This window comes from Pezoporus occidentalis, unplaced genomic scaffold (assembly GCF_034315485.1).
Source record: "Pezoporus occidentalis ecotype Australia unplaced genomic scaffold, CSIRO_AGI_Poc_V1 ctg67, whole genome shotgun sequence".
Classification (NCBI taxonomy): Eukaryota; Metazoa; Chordata; class Aves; order Psittaciformes; family Psittacidae; genus Pezoporus; species Pezoporus occidentalis.
Window position 1 is genome coordinate 2,094,369 of NW_026916019.1, and position 23,021 is coordinate 2,117,389.

Here is a 23,021-nt window from a genome sequence, read left to right on the forward strand (position 1 = left end):
AAACATCACTGTCTGCATTCTCATTTTTCCAGGAAAACGTTGGCAATTATATTACCCTACCAATATCAGTTGTGCATTTGTGTGTTTCTGTACAGCTTGTGCACTGGAAATGTGTTTTGGCTTAAGTTCAAATCCACTTCAGTGCCCCCAAAGAGATCTTTGTTGTTATAAAGGCCTGCTGAGATTGTTTCTAGTTTATACACAACTGTTTCTAAACCCTGGGACCTGTGCTTTTTGGTTGTCTATCACAAAAGAGTGGCAAAGATTAAAGAAGTGTATGCCTTTGGCTGCATACTTTAAAACAAAACAGCCATGGTTTTCAGAAACCTCTTTTAAGGTGTAATAAATCCGACTTTCTAAATGCCCAAGGCTGTGTTTATCTAAAAGTATCTTGGGGGAGATTGCCATGTCTATTAATCTGTTTTCCTGTTTCCTTACCTCAGGGCTTAAAGCCTACATAAACCAACCAGCTAGAATGCTGTTAGAGAAAGTCTCCGCAGACAAGTATCTCCCTCTGCTTTCTGCTCTTAAGCAACGCACTCCTGATACAGGGAAGTCATTAAAGAGCGTCATAATGCAGGAGTGGTAGATGAGGGTGATACGATAGGGACAAAGCAGCATGATCTGTCTTGAAGAAACCTCAAACCTGTTCATGGCCTTTGAAAGAGTTAACAAAACAGTGGATAAAGGACAACCAATGACTATATTTTATTTGCTTTCAAAGGCTTTTGATAAAGTTCCTGAGAAGAGGCTGTAAAGCAAACTTAGCAACCACAAGGTGAGAGGTAAACTCCTGCAGGGATGGGGGGAGAGGAGAGCCCACAGTTGAGAGAGCAGAAACAAAGAGGAGGAACAAATGGTCGATCTCAGGATGGAAAGGGGTTACAGGTAGGATGACTCAAGGATTAAAAATAAGACATGTGTTTGGGATGTTGGTGAAGAACAAAAGTGATGGAGTTTGTGTCATGCAAAATTAGGTAGGTGGGTCAAATAGAAAAACATGAGAAATTGCAGAGAATGAAAAAATTAAGAAAACTGACATAGTACATGAAATTAACACACACAAGAGAAGAATGATGCGTAGAGAAGAATACAAACTGCTTATGCACATGGGTAGGTTTTGAATTTCTTTTAAACATCCCAAAACACATCAGGCACCAGTATAGACAACTCAAGGAAACTGGCTCCTGAACATGTGGTGGTGGTTGAGAACAAAATCATCAGTCTTTATGAAAAAGTTAAAATACCAAAACCAATAAAGGAGTATAATCCTGTGATATCGTACTAGCACACAGCATGATTTTTTTTTTTTTTTTGCCTTGGCCACTATATTCAGGTTCAGCCCACCTTGCACAAAGAAGAAACAAGGAAATAGGCTGCCAAAGGACCCAGCAATTTGGTGTTTCTTTTGGCTCTTCCCCTCATGTTCAAGTTCTCTGGGGGCTGGAAAGGTGTAGGCTCTGGCAAAGTCTTTCCCAAGACAAAGGCAGTGGACAACTCTTTTGCATGTGGATTCGCTGTTATCTAGAAGAGATGAGCTCATACCACAGTGTTTCCTGTCAGCAGGTCACTAGCAGCTGCCTGGTTTGATTAAACTTCTGGGAAGTTAGTGTATATGAGACATTTTTGCTTCCAAACAAGTTAGAAATGACCAACTAGTTCAAAGATTATTGACCACAGTGAAGGCAGAAAGGCACACACACATGCATAGGGACAGCCGGGCTGAAGAAAGCAGCACTAAAAGTTAATTAAAAATGGCGAGGAAAGTGAAAAGCAAAGTAAACTATGGCAGAAATACAACACACTTGGCTACATCGATACAATATGTATCAGATAAACTCCGTAAGTATCTCTCTAGATATATTGTACCTATACAGCCAGGTAGATTCTCTGTCTTTCCATGTTACACTATAAAAGTTTTGGCATACTTTAAACTAGAGTTATGAAATACATTTTATTTCACTATAATTGGTTTTGTTGGGCTTTGACATCTATCTTTACTAAAAATTGACACTTAAAATCAATATTTATTTTGGGCTGACAGTTATCAGAGGTTATAGCTTTTGCTCAGTCTCAGGATTTTGGTCATTTTAACAGCAGCAGAGAAGCTTCACTCTACATCTGAGAAGGTAGGATTCACAGCCAGGAAGCATTGAGGCTTAGCCAGTAGAAGTATACTCTACAAGGACAAAATACATGACACTAACCTCTGGGACTCAGTGCTGAGGAAAATTATGAAAAAATAAGATTTAAAATTACTTTGTTTACTGTATGTAAAGGTTAAATGATGAATTGTATCAAACCTGTTATGGGACTCATGACAACTACACTGATAGCTGTAGCATAACAACCAATACAGGGAGAACAGCAGAAAGACTCAGGATTGATCACTGAAGAATGAAGGTCATCCCAGTTCACTTCAACTGTCTAAAAGCTAGGTATTGGAATGCCTCTCCAGTGAAAGGAGAGAGCCAAAACCATATCCAAGGGACCATCCTCTGGAGGTGCCTATCAATTCTAAGTTCCCTCTATAATCCTCTCTGTTGATTCAGAGACACTTACTTACAACCTTTTCTGAAGTACCTTAAACAAGATACCAGAATTGGTTCTGGCTAGGATGGAGTTAACTTTTTCCATAGCAGCCTGTACGGTGCTGTGCTTTAGACTTGTATCTAAAACAGTGCTGGTAACACACCAGTGTTTTGGTTATTGCTGAAGAGTGCATGCACAGCATCAAAGCCTCTTCTTTTCCTCACTCTGTCCCCACTTTCTGCAGCAAATAGGTAAGAGGTAAACAAGAGACTGGGAGGAAACACAGCCATGACAGCTGACCTAAATTGGCCTAAATATAATGTCATCCTCAGCAATGAAAACAGGGGTAGAGAAAGAAGGATTTTTTTGGCTTCCAGGGCAGCAGCCGGCGCTTGGAGACTGGCTGTTCTGTTTGTAGGATCAACTGTGGTTGATTGCTTGTGGTTTTCCTTTCCTCTTCTCTTCACCAGTTAAACAAGTTTTCTGGGTTTTGTTTTTCCTCTTCTCTCCCCCATCCTGTTTTGGGGGGCAAGGGTGAGTAGGCAGCTGTGTGGGAGTCTGGCTGCTGGACAGGGTCAGCCCACCACAGTAGTAGTTATCCTATGTTCCTAAATGAAACAGCTGCACATTCAAAAGGTGAACCAAGCCAAATGTAGGTCTCATAAAAGGGGAGTAAAACAACACCAAAATGTGTACTTTTGAATAAATCACAGAGAAATGAGGGTTGGGTTACCTGTATTGAATGGAGGTTTCTGCAAAGCACCGCAGTAATATTTTGCTGATTCTAATGATCTGTGTCAGATGACTTTTTGCCTATCTATCCCACATGCATAGAACAGATTTATGTCCAAAGTTGCATCAATGAAGCAGTATTTAATGTGCTCCTGAGCAGTCTGAGTCCTGTGCCTGTGGCAACATCACAGGAAATGCCAATGCACAGTACAGAAAATGTCAGCTTTCCACAAGGCAAGCAAAGAAATGCTATCCCTTTATGCTCATGCAGTTTTCTTAGTTCATATTTGGCTTCCTGAAGGTTTTGAAGCTGGAGCATATGCTAACCTGCTCCACAGCACCATGGCACTTAGTGGGATCAAGGAGACTAATGTCTCAGGTTTGATCTGCTATGTGACCACAATTAAGTTACCCCACCATTCTGTGCTTTATTGTCTCTTCCTTTCCTTCACCTATCTTGATTATTAATTTTGATGTAATGCCTTCAGAGAGAGACTGTCTCAGGTTTTTGAGGCATGATAGCAGAGATGGCTCACCTCTCCAATTTATTTGAAAGTGCATGGTTGCTGACACACACACAGGCAGTGTACTACAGTGAGCTGTGGTGGCAGGAGGTCTCAGAGCTGTTGATCTCCCCTATCTCTTCATAGCTAGAGGAGACTGAGTATGCAGCTGGGTCCCATGGCAAAATGAGGTTTGCCTGCACAAATGCTCCTGGTTTTACTTTCTCCCCATGTCTCCACACCATCACAGCCTTCTTACTACTAAATTTTTCACAAACCACCTAAGCCTCAGAAAAGGCAAGCTGGGGACCATTGGTCACCTAGGGAGCTTTCAGCCCCATCAGGTGTACTGCATAATTGTGGTTAGCCATTAATGAAGACAACTGTCACAGGCATGCTTTCTATTTCTTCAGTGAGCTGTTGTGCAAAGTCTGGAGAGAAAAAGGGAGGAGGGTCTAGGGATTGGCAAGCTGCTGTTAGCAGAAGTCTCTTCTATAAAGGTGAAAAATAATTTCTGTTGATTTCAGACCAAAAGTCCAAAGAGGAAAGGGAGGAGAAAGAGGAGGATCCCAACCCTGGGAGCAGCCAAGCGGAGCAGCGTGTCCCTGGCACAGGAGGAGCGGAGGACATTCCTTCTGCAGGGATTATGCAGAGCTGCTGGAAGTGAAGTCTGAAAAGCGGCAGAACGGAAGCTTGGAAACTGAGCCCTGGACTGAAGTGGTAATTTACCTTATTTGAAATAAAAACAGCTTAAGTTGAAGCCAACCGGAAATTCAGCTGACTTGAAGCTGCAAGCAAAATTAGCATAACACTTTGCAGGTTGAAACATGGAGAAAGCAGAATGAGGGGTTGAGCTTTGACGGCTGGCAGTGGAAAGAAACTGCTGCTGCTTCTCCAGTCCTATTCAAAATTATCCCTTAAAGCTAAAATCATTGCAAGACCATGCTAGAAGACCATAATAGTGCCTCCTGGCCTTAACTGCAACAAGCAAAAAAAGATGACTGCAGCAGAATCACCATTAAAAGGAATAAGAGTATGACTAGCCCCCAGATTGGTAGAGCATGGTAAGTACAAATGACAGACCAAAACATCTTGGCGGGGAGTCTGTCAATGTAAATCAGTGTAGCTATGTCACTAACTTCCACTGTAAAGCTGGGCCAGTTCATTCCATGAAGAATCCAGATTTTGAACGCCAAGTATGTATAGCCTGTGTGCAAAGTGCGCTGTGTGGGGGCTGCAGGAGGAGTGGGCTGCAGTCCGCTGCGTCACCTTGAAAGACACAAGATGGCTCTTATGACTTATCTTCAGTATCAGAAGCTATCTGATCACAGTGGTAGCCAGATAGGCTAACTCAGGCATGCAAGCTAATGTATCCTGCCACTGCTGTTAGACTAGATCCAGTCCCCAAGCTAATTCTTGTAGAGCTCGCTTGTATAATGCAGCGCTACATTTCATTGGCAAACCCTTAAGGAGCATGGCTGCATGTGTGTGCAAGCAAGAGATCACAGTTAAGTAATGCTGTACTCACAGGCTTGTGTATATCTGGGAATTTGCCCATGTACTGACAACTAAAGACCCAGTTCTTTTCCTAAAATTCACAAACCAGCCCTTGTGTCAGTAAATGGCTTAATTTGAGAGACATAGTGATTAGCCAGCTATAATAGGGCTTCAAGGATTCTGCTTCTTAGTATTTTCCTTGCACTTACACTAGCAGCAATAAAAGTAACCTCTCCTTAATGTTTGAAATACAAAATACATTCTCAAGCATGGGGATTTTGCATCAGTATGCCCAGATGCAATCTAGTGTCATTGCATGCTGAGTAAGGTAGTGATGTGCCTGAGCAGCATCATGTTCTTACTGCAAGTAATATTTTTCCAAGGCCTGGTGTAGATTTCCTAGACTGCAAATAGCATAGGAGTCTTACAGAAATAATCTCTTAATAATGGATCTGGAATGCGCATTTTCATACACACCATGCAGAGTAGTCACTGTGTCATTACTGTGCCATTACTGTGCCATCTATCACCATTTTATTGAGTTAATCTGAGTTTTGATACAATATCCCAGTCTCTCTGCTGCATTTACAGGAAAAAGCAGCAGGGTGGAATGTGTGATCAGCATGTTCACCAGTGTTTGCAGTGAAGCATAAACATGAATGAGCCTAGACATGCTTGAAAGCCCAGGAAAGTATTCATAAAACTTGCTCAGTGTTTTTAATGAAGGTGTTTGGAACAGTAAGATCATAGAAGCCATCTCCAACTTGAGGAATAAACACACATCCATGTTGAGTCAGCTGAAGAGAGCAGTGACAGCAAACACACATTTTCTAAAGGAGGCATTTCTGTGTGATTATCTTCTGCCTCTAAAAAAGAGACCCTAGCTGGAATTTTGAAACGAGTCATCTTCTATATATCATGGATTCCACACACATAAAAAGAGCAAAAAATACACAGTGGGCTTTTTTTAAAATCTGTTTTTTCTGGAAAAAAAAAATACTGTTGCAGACATAAAAGTTTTTCCAGGCTTGCCCTGGGCACTCCTTGAAATACACTGTATGGACAATACGCACTCAAACCTCTGGCTGTCTCTAGGAGATATTCATCCTGTCTCTCCTTGGCAAGCTGGGTTTCCTGTCCAGCCCCATTGGATTTATTGCCTCATTGTGGTGGAAAAAAATCAAGGCTAGTGACAGACCATATATGGGTATGGAACAACCGAGATGAACTACAAGGGGAAAAAAAGAAAAGTGAGTATAATTACAAGTCAATTAAATATAAATCATTACAGGGATAAGAGGAAAGGAGCAGCATGCAGAAACCTGCACGAAATACAGGTGTTCTCTGACTTTCTCCCTCCACCCTGCAGATTAGGAGGGCTGAGGAGCAGTGCCTGTACTGGCACTGGGAACAATCTTCGTATCTGCTGGGTGGGATTTCCAGTCCTTGACAAGCAGAAAGTAGCTTAATGATGTAGCAGCACTATCAAAGAAAGCAGCAACAGGAGGCTGAAATCTTTTGGCTGGATTGTTTTGTGCTTCCATTACTGCCTAGTAACACATAACTCTTTATGAGGGCATAAAGTTGCTCTTTACTAATGTTTTTCTCATTCGAAGGTCAGCAAAGCCACAGTGAAAGTTAAAGAGGAGGAGTGCATGGCTCTAATGGGACTGCTGAAAGCAGACAGCACCTTTGGAGAAGAGGGCTTTAATCTGGTATCTCATAAGAGGCAGCCTGTGACTTCTTCTTTGCAGCATGGTTGTCATCACCAGAGGCTGTGAGCATGTGTGGCAGGCAGGATGGCAGCTGGGGGGCTGCTTTTGCCATGCTTCAGACTTGCCCAGCTCATGCAAGGCTGGTGAAAAGCCACAAACCCTTCTTTATTCAGACCAGAGTATGGGCCAAAATATGACAGGCTGGAGTCAAACCAAAGCAGACCAAGGTAACCTAGTCCCATTAGGACTGGAAAATGGCCTCAGCTCATTCAAGAGTCACAAGCCCAAAGAGCACTTTTTTCAGAGGCACCATTCCAGTTCTGACTCAAAGGCACAGGCGATGTAAAGCAGTGTGGCTCCACAGATGGTTCACACCAAATCAGCTGCTGGCCAGTGTGTTAAAAAAAACACTCAAATTGTCAGTCAGTGCTTCATTATTTGCTTCTTACCCGTTTCTAGTGATTCTGTACCAGCTCCGATAGGCGACAGTGCCATTGAGAATCTGCTGATTCAAATCCCTCCCTCCCCAGCAGAAAGACAGTGGGAGCAAGGAAGAAAGAAACCCAACTCGACATTCTATTTTTCCCCCTTCAAATAAAGCCTAAATTGCTTCTTTAATGCACTCGAGGTTTTGAGCAGGGTAGGAAGCTCTGATACAGAATGGGGCTACAATTTTGTTAAAGACAAGCTCTGCAGCAAGCCTGTGAACTCCAATAAATTTGTAACTCTGTTCCCACTCAGAAACAGAACAATAGCTTCTCCTGTTTAATTGTGGATTGCAGCGAGTGGTTTCGTGCTCAAACCCTCTTGTAATGTAGTCCTCTCCTTTTAATCATCAAAGGTGATCTCTGCCAAAGCAGCTGACAGTTGCATTTGATCAAGTGTAATAGGAACAGTCAGATCTTCCAGGATCCTTGTAGTTACCCATTTTCCATGTGTAATTCCAGTCAATTTCATACAAGTTTAATATGACAACTGTATTACAAAATTAGAGGGAGGATTTGGGGTGAGATGACTCACAGATTTTTTTATTATAAAATCTGATATCAAAACAAAAGCCATTTTTTATTCCCAGCCCTGCTCTTGACCCCTGCATGACCTCGAACAACCTTTGATGTCTAGATCCCTTCTTCTACTTGCCTGTCACTGCTATTTAGACTGTGAGCTGAGCAGAGCACCGACTGCCTGGTTTGAGTTCCCAGCGTAACAGCTAGCAAAAAGCAGTGTGCACTTAGAGTTGGTGATACCTGAACATTAACACCTCTCACATATATGTTAGTAGCTGTATAAGTGTTTACATTTATCACAATATATATGTATCTATATCTGTACCCACACAAACATGCTCCATACTGGTTTTAAATTTAGAATGAGTACTTCAGGGGTGAGAAATCCTGGTTTTAAAACCAAGAAAGAAGACCCATCCTCCATCCTTCAGTACACCTGCACTTCATACAGATTTGCCAGGAGAACTTTTGGACTTTGCCCTGCGGTTTTCATAGTTCAGTTTACATTGGCCCTGGCAAGGCAAAGCAAAATGTCTGTTGTGTGTGCCAGCTGCTATCTAGACCCAGCAGGGATACTCAGAGGTGTCTACTGCCCGGATGTAGACCACATCCACTATGCAAAGAGGTCCATTCTTTATTTTGTTTCAACACAGGTCGGGAGGATCATCAAATCACTCTCACTTTTGTGAGCTGTCAGCATTTGGGAAGGTGTTTGGTGGTGGGGAGGGGAGGGCGGAAGTCAGTCAAAATGAAAATGGTTTGGTTAATTAATTGCAAGCACTGCTTGAAGGACCGGCACGTATATTTAATCAGTTGCCTAGTAACAAACGGTGTATGATGTGAATGCTATCAGCCCGTGGCGGGAGCAAAGGATGGTCCCTTTCTGTTTTTATCAGCCACCAGCATACATACTCTGGGTGTTGCACACTCTTGTGCTCAGAAGAGCTGCTCTGCTACCTCACAAAAGCCACACAGTGTCAAGGAGTCCCCCCCATTTTGGCTCTGCCATTTCTGCTCCTCCCCTAGACATCTCAGAGGGAAGACTGTCTCTTCTTACAGGGAGTGACCTTTTCAATGGTGAATCAAATGACAAGAAAAATTATCCAGATCTGCCCTCCCCTCCACCCACCATTTTTTCTTTATGAAGTTATCTACACGTTGGGAATAGAACACAGGCATTGCTGCTGCTCACGTTCTATTACTGACACCGGTGTCACCATTAACGGTATATATCTTCTATAAAAGCCTGTGCAGAGAAAACCAGAAAATCGTTGGCACTGGGGCAGAGGCAGAAATAATAAGAAAGTGGGTTTGTTGGTTTGGTTTTGGGTTCTTTTCTTTGCAGTGACCTTAAAGAAAGAAGGGCAATGGATGGATAGATGCTGGATTGCAGTACATAAAACCAGCCCAAGATAAACTGTACAGTTCGGTTTCCTGTAGGTGAAAAAATAACTCATGACCTGACAGACAACTGAACATTGAGTACTCCTTTGGTGCTACTTTTAGGAGGAAATTTGACAACTAGAATTTGCTTGTAGTTTTCCACCACCCGTATGCCATTATGTTAGCTGTGCCTGATAATGCAAGGACACAAGAAACACTCTCACCACCTCTCCGTAGTGTGAAGGAGAAATAAAAAGGGAATATCCATAAAATAAAAGCACCCATTTATGTTTTAACATGCCATGACAATGTTTGTGTGTCCTTATCAGGGCTTCCTCTCCTCCCTTCCCCCCCTCCCTCCTCCATTTGTAAATCCCACTGGATAAAAGACTACATCTTCCATAAAGAATTCCCACCAGAAATCTTTATAAATCCTCCATCAGTGAAATACTCTGCTGTCATGCTGAGCAGAAGCTAATCTAATTAAGACAGGATCTGCTAAATTTAATAGCCTGCTATGAATTTTTACGGACATCTGGTAACTGGAAGGTTGGAACGACTCTGACACATCAAATACACATTGTCCAAATGACCAGTATCAGGCCGATTATTTTCCCTTTTTCCAACCCTTGTACCTGATGTAGGATGCAATGACCCCCTCAGGATACAGCCACAACTCCACCTCAAATTAATGAGGGTTAAGGTGTATATGTGTTGGAAAGCAGAACTAGGTCCCTGATGCTTCCTCCAGTGTTGTTTTTCCTCGATTAATGAAGGGTCAGGGTAGACATGCATTATATTTCATTGTTTACAAATACTGAAAATGGTATAGCAGGAGTTGCATCATCTATTCATGCATGCATACAGTATCTGCAAGTTATGAACCCAGACTTGCCTCAGTCAAAGCCCTACATCATGGGCTCTGGCTAAGTACAGTATTCCTGGTGGGAACCAGAGGCGCTCCACAATTTTAATCATCTATCCCTGGTGCAGCAGTGAGTTGTTAGCAGGGGAAGGCAGAGGATGGAGGGTAAGGTTGCTGGGATCTTTGTCACTTAAGCTTCTAGTATGAAATCCAGTTGAAACCCTCTAGTTGTCCCCAAGAAATGGTGAACTGAGCTGTTACAAGGCTAGTCCCATCCCATGAGCCGTTTTTTTTAGAAGGGAGCACGTTTACAGAAGTGCACATCATTCTCCCTGTCTTCATGAACCACAGTCTGAGAATGCCACATTAATGAGGTCCTGATACTTTTGTGGCTTACTAACTCACCAACAAGAAAGTTCATGAACATTATTTCCAGCCAGCAGATTCCACTGGTGTTCAGCTTTCCCAGGCATCACTCTGAGCTGCTTATAATAAAACCACAAATACACACATGCATACATAGTTTACACTCATAGTTATGTACTTTTCAGACAGGGCAGACAGCACACAAAGCACAATGCCAGACCTTTCAGAATAGAGAATTTATTGTTTAAAACATGTATTTCCTTATTTGCTGTCATAAAGAAACCATTTCTTTCAAAATCCCCTCAGCCATCTCTCCCCACACCCATAATAAAGGACTCGAGTAAATTCAGCAACAGTGCGAGTTATGTCAACCTGATGTGAGGAGTTGGCACTTGAAAATTTAATCTCTCTACCATCCACCAGCATTAAATCTGTGTAGTGTGACTTCTAAACACATGCCAAAGAGCAGGGAAGCTACAGTGCTGGCTTACAGATTACTTAGGCACTGGCTTCATGAAATGGGAACAAAAACATCTGGGGCCAAGTGGAAAAAACTGGACTTCATCTAAATAAAAAAGCCTCGCTGAAGTAATATAAATGTTGGTATAGTTAAGTTGAAACATCTGTAGTGAGAAGAGACAGGAAATGCAGCTGAAAGGTTTGGATTATCAACTGGTACTTGCACAAGCCTATGCATAGGATAATCTCGTGATGGTCAATGCAAATCAATGTTGTGCCAGTGGTGCTACATTGATTTGCTCCAGGCAGAGCTTTTGCAGTCAACTCCCTGCCTCCTCTAACAGCAAGGTGGGCACTGCTGTGTTCTCTGAGGAAAAGGGCAGAATAGCAGCTCTACCTCCCCACAGGTTGCCAAACTGGCTAACTTTGTTCAGCCATTCCTAAACACTCATTGACTTGCATTATAAATGCTGGGGCACCTCAGTCACAAATTTGCAAGCCAGGTCCCAGCTTCCCTTCCTCCCGTTGCACTGCACTGCTCCCTTCCAAACGTAGAAATTTGTACTCACAGAGGAACAGCTTTACCCTAAGGTTAGGACATTTCATACGTTCTTGGCAGGACAGAGGCTTGACCTGCTATGAATTAACTATCTGAATGAACAGAAACAGTACAGTCTGCAGGAAGGTATCTATGACTTTCTTGCAAAGTGACACTGAATCAATTGTGTGGATCAGGCTAATGTTGGTTATTCTTTCTAGGGAAAATGTGAAATTAACTTACAGTGGTGTAATGTGATTCCACAAATGAGGTATACATTTTGCCTGTAATGGCTTTTGATTATCAGTATCCATGTTTGCTGTTATTCTCCATTCAGAAAGAAATGAGAATGTTTTTCATTTTGTTGATGGTAAATAAAATGAAATTTTAAGTAACATGATCAAAGCATTAGCTAAAAAGTATGTGTAGGTATTACAGTTGGAGATGATTTATGCTTATTCTAAAAGTATCTTAAAAACACATGAGAAGTGAAAAAGTCATGTCCATGGCTTGTAGTTTATCTTAAAATTTACGGTAGATGATGATTATTTCCTTTGTCTGCAATAGATCATAGAGTAAGAGGGGTTTGTTGCTTTTTAAAGAAGTTCAGTTTGAGTTAGCATTTACAGACATTTTCGGAAGTTCTCGTGTGTACCCTTAAAAGCAAAACAAGACGGGAGAGAGGGAGGCAGGCAGACGAGATACCAAGTAGGCAGTTTCTGAGTGTGTTTATAGCTGGACGGGCTGTTTAAACAATTTTGCAGGACTTTGTGTCCAGATTAATAGCAACATACTAGAGATGTTCATTTACAGAATGCATAAATCCCGTAAGTTAGAAACAAGTGTAGTATGAGGAATATTCATGGCAGCCTGAACAGGCCACAGGTGATAGCTGTTACTCCAGACTATGCCTGTGCCTGCATGTCCAGGATATCAGAGCAGCTGCTGTAGTAATAACTAATGCAGCGATATTCTCCAAACTGAAAGGTGGCAGCTTACATAGGCATTTATCTTGTCACCACCCAAACAGGACAGTGCCATCCAGCGAGGAGCTCCAAAGATTGCTTCCTCCACCCTACCAGTGGAGAAAAGCAAAGTAGTGATCAAAGAAAGGCTGAAAATTATGTGTGAGAGCCACAGCTTCTGCTAACAGCATGGCAAACTTCTCTTGCTCCAGGCTGTAGGAGCTCATTTCCTCACCCTGGTGTTTCCCCAGACTCCAGCACAAAATGATTTGTCAAGCTCTCCCTGGCATCCAATCCTGACTTACAGCAGACACAAGTCTACAAAGGTGAAACCCACCTATCTTCATGCTGCACATGAAAACCTATCTACACACACTCTTGTCTGTTTGCCTCCAGACTTATTTGTGGGCATATGTACCTCAGGGTAGGCCTACATGTCAACCTGGAGCCCCTACTGAGGGAGCAGTCTCTGTAAGCTGTGTTTCACTCAAGGAATGAGCAGCCTGGCTGGAAAGCCCGACCAACACAGCAGCTCATATGGCTCTGCCTTGGGCTGGGTAAGTGTGCCTTCAGCGTTGGAGTGGGACTTTAGCCCTAAATCAGGGAATAATTAGCTTTACAAACAGATTCTTTCAGAAGCCTGTATTTTCTTGGCTCTTCTCTGGGCCATTTTCCATCACAAAAGAGTGCCTTCTCACAGCATGCTGTTCAGTAATGTGTACAGCAAGGTATAGTATGCATCAAGAGACATGATACAGAAAGAGACAGCTGTCAAAAATCAACACATCCTCCTCCTTTTCTGATACCCTTTAACCAGAAAACACTTCAGATGCCTGTGAAATCACAGGTCAACCATTCAGACATAGGGAGCCATCAATTGGCAGCTCTTTCCTTCCAGCCAGCACCTCATCCTCCCATGCAAGGAGTCACCACCCTTTTTCCAGAGCAGCTCAGGCAGAGCTGAAGCAACCTGAGAAAGTTCCAGGCCACCAAAGCCCTTCACTTCTACTTCCATGCACCAGTGCTTTTCTCCGTCTGAAGTGAGGCTCTGGCCTATGTGCATTGGCCATTGCCTGTGTTTGTTGGCCTTTCTGCTCTGTCTGTATATTCCGTATTAGCCCAGAGACCCTCTAAGAGGTAACCTGTCCCCAGTCTCTCAAAGCTTTACTCTAGACTGGGAGTTTACAAAGGTGAAAGAAAATTTAAACCAAGGTTGGTGTATACCTTAGTAGCCAGTAATCTTACTTTATTAGCTAATGTAGGTAAATCTCAGTGTGTACTGTTTACACTGGCTTTGCACTTGAGACCATGGCTTGGGGAAGCCTGCCCTAATAACCTGATGCTGGAAAGCCAACAGCTGCCACCATGGTGCCAGGGAAGAAGCAACCTGCAGATGCTATTAGAGGAATGGTGTCACTGAGAGACAGGCCAGGATCTCTGAGCTTAGAAATAACCATGAATCCTGATAAAAAAAAAAAAATACAGACAAGCCAATGTGAAGAGCTCCAGCCAGAAATTGCACCTGCACACTGGTTAGGGTAATGGTGTGCATTAAACGCACTCCTTCATCTCCATAGGAGCTAGCAGATGTGTTGGGTTCAGTGTCCCTGAGTGGAGTCAAAAACCTTTGAAGTTCTTTTGCGTTGAAGAACAGCTGCAGCAAAGCACATCTTAAAGCCCAAGCCTACCTGAACTAGTCTTGTTTCTGGCAATGTCAGCTAAACGTGTCTTATATCTGGCAATGTCAGCTCCAGGTAGCCTATCGTGGATTTAGGTTTTTACCCTGCTTGCACTTCAGAGAAGGCGGTGGAGCTGACACCGGATGCACGTAACAGGTATGGTAGTGTAACTAATCCAACTTAAACAATTCAGGTTTAAAACCCCACTGAAGTCTAAAAGATATTACAGATTTTACTGCAAAAGAGTTAAGCATAGTGGCCATCTAAAGACTCTGGGTCTGCCTTCTCACTAGTTAGGGTTTTCCAGAACAGTAGTGAGTATATATTCATATCCTGCACTATATAAATATGGCATCACAGCAGTAAGGACAATTCCAGCATTGGGAAGAGAGAATGAGGCCAGGGTTAGTCAGTACTTGTGGTCACAGTCATGAAGGGGAACCCAAGGGTGATTGCAAACAGCTAAATCCAAAGCAGAAAGAAGATCCTGCTTCCCAGTGCAAAAAGGTCCAAAATTAGGTTAGGAAGAGCCAGCCCTAGCCTAATATTGATTGTGTTCCCTAATCTAGACAAACCTCTGAGTGTTTCCTTTCAAGTCTTCTGCTTTACTCCCTCAGGACTCAGAGTTTGGTTTCATAGCTACTATTTTCTACATCAGATGTAAAATGCAAATGCATGGGAAGGCACAACAAAGTTTGAAACTGGCCCAGAAGGAGGCTAGAAAAATGGAGAACTCCTTGTCTCTGTCTGATGAAAGGAATCAGTAATGCTGAATGTAGGCATAGTAGATAAACACTGTATTAAACAAGCATATCCGTTCTTAGCCCCTAAGCTAGTAGAGCACAGAAGCACATGCAAAATCAGAAATGTTTGAGTAGTCCTGTTTATTTCAACAGAATTACTTCCATGCTTAAAGTTATTCACATGTTTAAATCCTCTGTTGTTCTCCAGTCTTAAAATGCAGTCACTTTTTCATATCCTAAGTGTCCATAACTTTAACATCCAAGGATGTTGTGGGGGTAAGTATTAATTTTGCTATTATTGCAAATAAGAAACTGAATAAGGAAAAGACAGGTCACCTATTACATGAAATAATAGCAATGAGATTGTTATTCCTAAGTATGCTGTCTTGACTCTGAGTTTGCTTTCTTCATTAACATAAATAATCCTTTCTACTCATAGGGTACAAAGTTAGTTGCACCATGAATAATTTTGTTTGCATTTTATTTAAATAATTCTACCAATAACTAAGAGCTAAACCCCCAAAGCAGTTCTCTGAAGACTGGAAATGAGATCCACATTCTTACCTAAAAGCCAGCTTAGGTTATGGCATTCTAGAAGTGTTGTCTGCAATTTCAAATGGGCATAATGATTTCAATCCAAAACCTTGTCAGCCCTTGTATATCTAATCATTTTATTGATTCACACAAAAGCAGTGAAGCATGGGTAGGTAAAGATCTCCTATGTATGGTATGCAGGACTTATCTTTGTTTCATGGGCATGCCTGGTGGAATTATACTGAAATAATGAATATTTTTAGTTGGTTGAGATCTTGCAACAGAAAATGCACAAGATTTCTTGCAATCATTCAGACTGCAATTTATTTACGAATTTACCTTTATAACCTGGGGTGATGCAACCCAAAAAGCTGTCAAGTTTTAGTATCAGTTTACTATGGTCTAGGAGAAGTTTTGAAGATCAGCATAAGGAAACTGGAAGTTTATAATGGGCTGTTGCCAGCTAAAACAGTTGGTAGGAAAAGTCCACTAGCCACTGTGCTTGAAAACTCCATGACATGCTGAGCACAAAGAGCCAAACCTCCTCTTCTCTTTGGAGGTTGCTTTCCAGGATTTACCCTGACACTTGCTGAACAGACTGCGTGAAAGACACGTCTTGTCTTGTTCTGCTGGTTATCATTCTTGCTTTTTTTTTTCTTTCCCTAAGAATGATTTCAGCAAAGACCATAAGCTTGTGACAGAGTGAATTTGTGATCTTATCCAATCATCTGGGCTGTTTGCAAAACTTCAGTAGGTGGCAGCGTTTTGTTGATAAATGTTTTGTTATCCAAGTGATCTCATTTAGTGCAACTGTTGCAATATTAATAAACTGAACTTATGATTGCATTTGCCAGGACTGAAAATATTGCCATCCTATCTGGCATTTGCTCTTATCTGAACTGACAACAACATCCATTGTATTTATAAAAGGGAAAAGTCTCTGTGTTTGTATGTGTCAGGGGCAGAGGGGAAAGGGAAAACAAGAGGAGAAGCAAAGGTAGATTAAGATTAAAACACTGATGTTGGATGTTGTTGACCACCTGATTTGTGATTGTAATAGATGAGCTTTCTGGAAATTTTGTTAAATTGCTGCTGGTGAATATATGGCTCAAAAGAATAGTCAGTAGGTTATTCCCTCACCTCTAGCTCACCAGTTCATATCAAGCCAGTGCTGATAGCACCTGAAAGTTGTTAGCACTTGGTAACTCATTTGGTGATCTACATTCAATTCTTACTGGATAGATGAGTATATCAGGGAAAGATCCCATCATAACTACTACTTGAGTAGCCCAGTTATAAAAAACATCAAGATTCAGCCCAAGAAAGAGTCCAGTGGGGATGAAGAGGGTAAGTGCTCCTTTACTGTACTGTTAGAAAAAAAAAAAAAAATTATCTTCAGTCAATAATACAGCCCCATATATGTATATATATAAACACGTATTATTATTGGACCTTAATAGAAATAGATCATTATTTTTATAGGTAGGTTTCTATGTAACATGTTGCCAGTTTTGCCTCTTACAAAAATAACGTCCTTCTTAGCCCAAAGTCCACCACACTGTTCTAAACATAAGGAACAACTTCTGCAGAAGAGGATTGTCCTCACAGTCATCCACCTAGCATGCAGTTACTTAAGAGTAAAAAAAAAATTGAAGTCTCTGACTCCCAGGAAAGAAGATCAAAGTCATTGGTTTTATTACAGGCTCTTCAGATTAAAACTGACTTAAATACACCAGCTTTGGGCTAAATCCCACTACCATTAAGGTTTATCACAAAAGTGCCACTGACATGAACAGAAGTTGGATCAAGCCTGTAGAGAACACATACAGACTAATATAAATCCTCTACAAATTAGGTATGATAAATAAAGCCAGGGTGCTGAAAGAGGCCTTATAGCTACATTTGTATATATGGACATAACTTTTATTATTCAGGAAATTCTCCAAGATTGAGCAATCAAGAAGGGAAAGACAGAATCAATGTTGCTAGATATCAAGGTGATTTAGACCTTGCAGAGGAAATTGCATAAAGATTAAAAGGTCTTTCAGCCTTATGAATGAAAGAGAATTGGAAAGAAGAGACAACTATGCTGTGATAATGCCATTGTGATCAAACATCATTTAGGTATGTCTCAAATCCTACATAAATACCTTCTCTCTACTTTCAATGCAGATTCCAATGTTAATCCTAGGGGCAAAAGTACAAATGACAATATGGGACTAAGACATCAGAATAAAATTACACATATAACGTAGAAGCAAAACTCTAATGGCATTAACAGCAGACGTTTATGACAGTTTTCCTTCTCACCATTAGTTCATAGGCAGAGTGCAAGAAGTCATTACTCATTGTAGACCACAGTCATCAGATATATTCCACAACTGGCACTGAAAAAGCTACCAAGGTTTTAAACTCTCATGCTAGCTCTGGATTGATAGTGAATGGCAGTGCCCCTGTTTATAAAGGGAAAATGTAACCTGGATAACTGAAAGAACTGTAAGGATGTTAATAGTCATGTTTAATAGCTGCTAAGAGACCTGACTGAAACCAGACTCGCCCTTCTCACCTGTGAGGAAAGGGAAGTAACAGGCTGCCACTGTAACTGGGATGACCACCTAGGTGAAAAGGCAAAAATTATTAGAACTGAATCATGGATTTTGATGTCACTGAAACCAGAGGTGAACTAGGGGCTTACAAAGGGGTAAGAACTTCAGCCCAAGTGTTTCACTGCAAGATGATGCATTTGTTACTTGTGATACACACCTGAGAAAGGATGCCAGTGTGAACTCATGTGTTTATACCAATCCAGATCAAGCCTAAGAAGAGCAAAGATTTACAAGAGACATCTGACCACTTAATCAAAGCAGGTTGGAACTGTGCCTGAGATGTCTGCACAATCTCTTACAGCAACCCTATACCCTGCCTCAGATAGCTGTGGTGGTGCCAGCCTCCATCTGCCATTCATTAAATTTCTCAGCACCTGCCTCTGTGATTTCACTTACGCTCCATGTCACACTCACAAAGCTGCATTCTTCTCTTTCAAATCTGACCTTAAATATGCTTCCTTCAAATGAGGCCCAGCAGGCCTTTGGCAGTGCCACCTGAAGAATCATGTCCACCATTGCTGGGCATGAGGAAAACTTTCTTCACTGAAAGGCTTGTCAGGCATTGGAAGAGGGTGCCCAGGGAAGTGTTTGAGTCACTATCCCTGGAGGTATTTAAAAAACATGTAGATGTGGTATTTACATACATGGTTGAGTGGTGAAAGACACCTCAGCGTCAAGAAAGCTAAAGGGACAGAACTGAAACTCAAATCAAAGTAATTGAAATATATTATGTAAACATACACTGTAGTCAAAGGAATATAAACCCAGAAATTCCTAATAACATGAAGAAGCTCAGTGATGGAAAAGAAGCAGTCATGTTGATAATGATGGAATACGCAATAACAGGTTTGGATTCCCAATCCGCAAAGCACTGAAGTGCATGATTATTTCTGTTGAATTCAATGGAAATGCTTTTGTTCAAGTGCCTTGTTTCTGTTAAAATGTCTTAATTTCATGATATAAGAATAAAGATGATCTGTTGAAGCTGAGATGGAGAAGGTAGATTGTTAATCAGCCTAGTTCAACAGGTACTTGTTGCACAAACAAGTTATAGTTGCTGTAAAAAGGGATTTCTTCCTCATGAAGACATGTGAATGGCCAGTGGTATTTATTTACTTCCATTAGTGGGAGGGTTAATATTAAGTATCAGCACTTGGAGACTGAAATATTTTCTGTCCGCAACAAAATGATTACTTGTGTAAATATGCAGTGTGTGATTACAGGTGTTAGTGTGCACATAGGCTTCAGAGAAGAGCACAGCACACGAATAGGAGAATTTTTCCCTGAGTGAGAAAGAACACAGTATCCATAGATGGCCTCTAAAGAATGTGCTAGTTGGGTCAGACCTCTTCAAGGTCTTGCTCTTCAAGGAATTTACATCACTTGCTATGCCTTGGAGTAAAAATAAGGTACTCGCAGCTTGCTCTGATTTAGTTTGCTAACTACAACCTTAATCATACTTGGATGAGAAGGCTAGTATTTACCATATGGCTGCTGGAGTCTGAGCAGAGACCAGTGCATTGTCTTTCCTGTGGTCTCCCTGAAAGCCTTGGAGATAATCCCGCTATCTTGCTTGCACAAGGAGAAAAAGGCTTTCCTCTATTTTATTTCACCTGCACGTGTAACAGTAAGTAGAGCCTAAGACAGGTGAAGCTGAGGAAGTGCCTAGCTACCATGTTCGGTGTACAAAGGCAGTCACTTGGAAGAAACCAACACACACTTTTGGAATAGAGGGCTAGACTTCAGCTACTATAGTATAAAATCAGATTAGCTCCAGAGAAGCAGGATTTATCACCATCTCACAGCAGTGATGCAGTTCTGAGTCTGGCCCACAATGCTGTAAGTACCCAAGCTAAATTCTGTCTCTGTATCAGTGTATGAATACCAAAAGATTTTACAAAGCTTCAAAATAGCAGAAGGGCAAAGAGTGCTCAGTAGATAAGCAGAGAAATAAGAGTTTGCCACTTATTCTTCATTTTGAAATGTCTAATCCAGGTTATGAAGGACCAGGCTAAAACAGGCTTGTTAAGTATGCAATGCCCTGAGGTGTGCGTCAACAATACATAAGTGCTTACTGACTAATCTCTTGAAAAGGAATGGAGGTTGAGGAAAGCTCTGTGGCTGAGAGAGAAATGCAAATGCAGATAGACCCCACAATGAAAAACCTTCTTATTAAACTGTGTTTTATCTTGGAGCAGTCCTTTTTTTCGGAACATATCCAAGCAGAGATAAAGGCATCTTACCATACTCATTAAACTGTGCATGGTTTGATGCAATCAGACTCAGACCATTTGCATATGGATCAGTTTAATCTAGTTCTTCCTGTCTCACACCTATTGTTAATCATACCTAGACTCCCTCCCCCCTTCCTAACAGTCATCCCCCTTCCTCCTCCATTCCTTTCATTCAAGTAGATAGATGAATAGGCATAAGGAGTTCAACATCTTTCTGAGTGATCATCTGCCTTGTATGCTCAGAATGTCCCATATTTTGCTGATTATGTCCTGGTTGGCATCCCGTATGTTTCTGATATTCTCTGTCTTTGCTAATTTAGGAAGTCTGAGGACATGAGAGGAAGAATATCGACTGTAAACCCCAACTTAGGTTTAGCTCTAGCCACAAATTAGGTGAGATTTGCATTCTCACCTTATTCAGCATTGTTAGAAGATCTCTCTCTGAGTAGCATGTTAAACTGAAAAAAAGGGAGTCCTTTTCTTTCAGGGGCTGAACATTATTTTTGTATTTAACTAGCAGCGGTGATAGATGCTTGTACATAATCAATCTACAGTGGTAGGGTGACATGGTATTTGAATAAGTAGATAGTTTTATCTCTTAGGTGAAATACTGTTTGGGTCTTTTAATAACAGTGCTAGAGCTTTTTAAGACTTTCCCTCTGAATGCCTGAGTTCGTTCTGCTTTTTCAGATAATAATTACAGCCACAGGTAGAATGACTTTGCCCCAGATTTATTGTCATGAATCCCCAACCTTAGCTTTGTTTTTTACTGTAGGGCTTTCATTTCATCCTACAAAATTTTCTGACCATCAGCATCATGATTATGGCCTTGGGGAGGTAATAGGCTTTATGATTGTGTGAGGAATGGGAGAGCAACAAATTGGGCAGTTTACACAAAATGTCTGGCATGGTGATTTTTCCACTCAAGGCTGATGCTGTGCAAGTCTGTGGAAATGTTCATACACATGTATTAAAACCATGATCCTTATTTTCAGTTGTTTTGTTGTATTCTGTCCATAGTTTTTATATAAAGCCAGCTTTTCACACAACCAAACTAAACAGGTTGTGTTTGACACTCTTGCTGCAACTAGAGTAATATGTCCTCTGAACAGTGAAGGTCAGGGTCCCAGGAGGATCTGCCTTTCAGCGGCATAGTTTTTTCCTTTGGCATAAGGACAGTGATGTAAGTGCAGTTGGATCCAGCATTCATTCAACCAACATCGCACAAAGTGATCCTGCTCTTTCTTTGGTAGAGATGGTAACCTGGGTGAATTTCCCCAGTCTTGAAGGGATTTTGTCGTATATATAAAGTGGGTGCAAACAATGCAAGTGCTGAGTAAGGAGGTGAAGGAGAGCATCCATATTCCATGTTCTCCAGTATAACTCCCAAGGTGGTGTGTATGTATTGTGATTAAGACTGCTTTGATCACAGCAATTCATCCCTGATTCTGTGGTGCAGGGGAAAGTGTGGGCCAGTGAGATCTCGGCAAAATGGGACAGCTTTAGACAGCTAATAGAGAAGAACATGCATGTCGCATGCATTAATATTCACATTCATTTCTGCTGATTATATTTTAGCTTAGGATGATGCATTATTTATATTAGAAATCCTTTTATAGTATCTTGTGAGTAAGGAAGTTACAGCTCATGAGGTGGAGAAGATGAGCACCCCTTAGCAAAGGGCAATCTGTGCTGTGTCTTCATAGCATTTAGCACACTGGGCTGTGAGCTTATTGAACACCCTCAGACAATGCTGTAATTCCAGAGAATCTAAGAAAGAAAACATAATCTCTGATAGCTTTTTCCACAGGACATGGAGAACTTCATTAACTCTGCCTGCTTTGCTGGGAACAGGAAGGAATTAAAAAGAAAACATGCTAAAAAATGTTAACTGAACAATTTTAAACCCCTGGAGGGGAAAAAATGTTATATACAATTTGATTTCCTGGGAAGGACTAAGAACCAGGTCAGCAGAATTTTAGAAAAATTTGATGCAGTTCTCCCTGTCAAAATTTTGTGCCTGAAACTACAACAGCCTCGACATTTTTTCCCTTGTTTGAAGCACAAGAAAGGTTCCTTTTACAGAAGTTTCAGCTTCTACAGGGGATTTCAGCTGGCTGAATCCAATGATCCACTGTCAGCAAGAATATAAAGGTGACTGTGGCTCCACTAAGCCCTTTTCTGCTGCTAAGGTAGCAGTTTTAGATTCCTTGTCATGACATAAATGAAAGCAGCATTGGAAAGCATGCACCAAAAGAGGCTGATCTAAGGTTTAACAACTTTCAGAACTGTATTTGCTAATTTGAAGTAATTCATTTTTCTCAATCTTCATGTTCCTTTTAATTTAATTTATTTTCAGTGCGCAGTTTTTTAGAGAGGAGAGGTGAGAAGAAGAAGTGAATTTCCATCCCCTGGCACCATATTAATGAAGCAATATTCCTACACTAGCCTCCATCCCTGGAACTAGTGGGGTGCCTGAAAGCAGTAGGCAGCTGTTCCTCTGTGACACAGGCACAGGACAGAAAAGAGGCATATAAGGGTGCTAGCGAGCTTCACAGGTATTAGAAAAAGAAAGGAAAACTAAGGCTGCAGTACCTTGAGCTTGCTTCATATTTTCATGGGAGTGCATATGTGCTCATGGGTATAGACTCACTTGTGCCCCT

At 41.4% G+C, this 23,021-nt stretch overlaps 1 long non-coding RNA gene across 2 annotated transcripts in view; it reads left to right on the plus strand.

Moving 5' to 3' along the window:
* Positions 1-4,210: 4,210 nt before the first annotated feature.
* The window catches only part of LOC134175173 (uncharacterized), a 34,695-nt gene continuing 15,884 nt past the window's right edge, over positions 4,211-23,021 (plus strand). The window contains exon 1 of one of the 2 annotated variants that reach the window (XR_009968909.1): positions 4,211-4,831. This is a non-coding gene — a long non-coding RNA (uncharacterized LOC134175173). Of the gene's footprint in view, positions 4,832-18,099; positions 19,964-23,021 lie in introns of those variants that run through there. The other variant, XR_009968910.1, reaches the window with a different exon arrangement.